Source organism: Condylura cristata, unplaced genomic scaffold (genome assembly GCF_000260355.1).
Source record: "Condylura cristata isolate star-nosed mole 26May11 unplaced genomic scaffold, ConCri1.0 scaffold00004, whole genome shotgun sequence".
NCBI classification, from domain to species: Eukaryota; Metazoa; Chordata; class Mammalia; order Eulipotyphla; family Talpidae; genus Condylura; species Condylura cristata.
In genome coordinates, this window is record NW_004567105.1 from 42,822,719 (window position 1) to 42,826,379 (window position 3,661).

Here is a 3,661-nt window from a genome sequence, read left to right on the forward strand (position 1 = left end):
GGGAGGGACACCAGGTCTGAGCTCTCCCAGGGCTACTGGCCTGCCACACTCTCGGGCTTGTTCACACTCTCTCACTCCTGCACTCTCCAGGCCTTTCTCAGATTTGCTGGACTGTACTGACCTGCTCGCTGGGACTGGGTGCTCTCAGATGCATCCAGCAGCCAATCTCCAAAGGAAGCAGAGAAGCTGGGAAGCTTTGCAGAGGAGCCTCAGAGAGCTGGAACGCTAGTGACTGGTTGACCGGTCAGCATTCGTGTCTGGGTCACCTGGGAGAGCTGTGGATCGTCCTGCAGCACTTCTTGGGGCTGCTGTTGTCTGATCCAGCATCCCATGAGGAGATGGGTAACTTTGGGTGCTTGATTTGGAAACTATTCTTTGTATTTTCTGTATAGCACACTATATTAAAAGTTTCCATTAAAGATCTATATGCTTTGTCTTGATACAGAGCATGGCTGAACCTATTTAGAACAGACAGACTTGGGGGTTTGTGGGTGCCCCTCTCTCTGCCCTGTAATAGTGCCCCCACAGAGAGCACAGCAAGCTAGGCGCTCTGAAAGAGCCATTTCTCAAGCTACCATCTGAGAAAGTATATAAAGGGGAAGTCTGAAGGGACTTCTCCTATAGGCCAGGGAGTTACCACTGGTCAAGTCAACTGACAGCTGTGGATGTTTTCATGCTGGAACTTCTCTGTTTAACTGGCAGTAGCAACGCCTATACAGCTTCTGTGAGGAACAGGTGTTACATTTCACCTCAATGGTTACAATAACTGCCCTGGAAAAGCAGGTGCTCAAGTGCCTGTCACTGAGCTCACAGGAAAAGTCTCGTGGTTGTCAGTCCCTACTCACAACTGCCCACAATAAATGACTTCATTTGCAACAAAGCATGGAGAAACACGAAGCTTTCAAGAATAGAGAGGGTGTGGCGAAAGACCCTTAGGCACAGGAGAGCCTAGACTGCAGGCTGAGCAGTTTATAGGAGCAAACTTGGAAATGAGACAATTGGGAGGAGCCCCATAAGGATAAGAACAGACACCAAAAACTGCCTTTAAAAATACAGAATTTTTGTTTTGTACCCCAGCACCATCCCTTGCACCCCTTTCTTCCTCTCCCCTCCCTCTTAGCCCCCCAAACCTCACTTTATTAGTGTCTGATCATTTTTTTATACATAGTTAACTTTTTAGAGTTTTTTCCTATGTAAATTCTATGTCTGCAATTCTGGCTTGCTTTAATTTCCTAAAACTCCCATTTTCCTATAAATGGCAACACTTCGTCTCTCCCTATGACTGAATAGTATTCCACTGTGTGGCTCACCACATCTTGATTCAGTCCTCCATCTGAGGGTACAAAGATTGCTTCCAAGTCCTACCTGTTGTAAATAATGCTGTAATAAACATTGAAAAGCATGTCCTTTCTTGGCTGGTGGTCTCAATTTCTTTGGATAGATGCTCAAGAGGGATGGTTGGGTCATATACTATTTCCATTTTTAGTTTTTTAAATTATTTCCAGATCACTTCCCCAAATAAGAACTAGTTAACATTCCCACCAGTAGTATGATAGGATTCCTTTTTCACAACATCCTCTCCAGCAATTGCTTTATTGGGGGGGGGGTCTTTTAAATATGTGCCATTCTCAAGGGTATGAGATATCTAGTTGTGGTTTTGACCTGTATCTCCACTATTAAAAGTGATGATGAACTCTTTTTTCATCTTTTTTGGCCTCGGATACCCTCTTCGATGAATTGTCTGTTCAGATCTACTGCCCACTTGTTGTTGTTAAATTGTATATGTCTTTAAATATATCTTGGCTATTAACCCCTTGTCAGTTACAGTCAGTAGGATGTCTTTTAATCTTTTATTTTCTTTCACAGTCTAAAAGCTTTTTAATTTGATGTAATCTCAATTGTTTATTCTTGCATGTTTCCCTTGCCATAAGGGGGGAGTCTCCAAAGACATCTTTATCAATGATGTCATGAAATACATTGTTAATGTTTTCTGTTACACATTTTATTGTTGGAGGTCTTATATTTAAGTCTTTGATCCATTCTTGAATGCACTTTTGTGCATGGAGTTAGAGAGTGACCCAACCTCACTCACTTGTATATGATTATCAAGTTCTTCCAGTCACCATTGTATGGTCCTGGGCTTTTATCATGAATTAAATGTTGATATGTAGGTGCATTTATTTCTAGGCTTTTGATTCTGTTCCATTGTTTGATGTTTCTATTTTTTTTTTGTCAATACCATAAATTGTTTTCATCATTGCTGCTATATAGTACATTTAGTAACAAGCTCTCTTCATTTCTCCCCTTTTTCCTCAATTGCTTTAGCTATTCAAAAATATTAGTGTTTCCATATGTATTTTCATATTTTTGCTCAATTTATTTAAAAATATTGTTGATATTTTGATGGGGATTACATTAAGTTTATAACTCGATTTTGCAGCAAGACTTACTTTGGCTATATTGAGTCTCCCCATTCATGTGTGTGGAATATCCTTCTATTTCCTTATGTCATGATCTAAGTCCTTTAATAACATCTTGTAATTTTCACTATATAAGTCCTTCACCTCCTTGGTTAGGTTAATTCCTAGGCAACTGATTATTTTTGAAGTAATTATGCGTGGAAATATTTTCTTAATTTATTTTTCTTCTCAGTGATTATAAATAAACCCAGAAATAAACCCACATATTATGGACAATTAAATTTTGACAAAGGAGCAAAGAATATGCAATGGAACAAGAACAGTTTGTTCAATAAATGGTGCTGGGAAAACTGGACTGCTACATGCAAAAGAATGAAGCTATACCTCACACCATGCACAAAAAACAGCTCAAAATGAATGAAAGAGTTGAACATAAGACCTGAAGCCATAAAATATATAGAAGAAAATATAGGCAAAATACTACACAAAGACATACATCTCAGCAACATCTTTAAAGGCACATCCCCCAAAACAAAGAAAGACAAACAGCTGGGATTACATCTAACTAAAAAGTTTCTGTATCGCAAAGAGACACTAACAAAAACAGAGACACACCTTACTGACTGGAAGAGAATTTTTACACATAATAAAACTGATAAGGGACTGATCACAAAGATCACACAAAAAATTTCACATGACTCAACAAAAACATAGTAAATAATCTAGTAAAAAAAAATGGGCAGAAGAGCTACAAAAGACACTTCTCCAAAGAGGAAATACAAATGGCCAACAGGTATATGAAAAAATGTTCAACATCACTTATAATCAGAGAAATAAAGTCAAAACCATGATGAAATAGCACCTCACATCTGTGAGACTGGCTCACATTAAAAAACAGGAAACAAATATTGGTGAGGATGTGGAGAAAAAGGAACTCTCCTGCATTGCTGGTGGGAATGCAAACTGGTCCAACCACCATGGAAAGTTGTGTGGAAGCTCCTTAAACCACTAAAACTGGAGCTACCATATGACCCAACAATTCTACTCCTAGGAGTCTACTCAAAGGACACAAAAACATTAATTCAAAAGGATACTTGTCCCCCTGTGCTTATTGCGGCACTATTTATACTAGGTAAGATGGAAACAACCAAAATGCCCAAAAATTGATGATTGGATTAAGAAGATGTGGTATATATTCACAGTAGAATACTATTCAGCAAAAAAAAAAAAAAAAAAAAAAA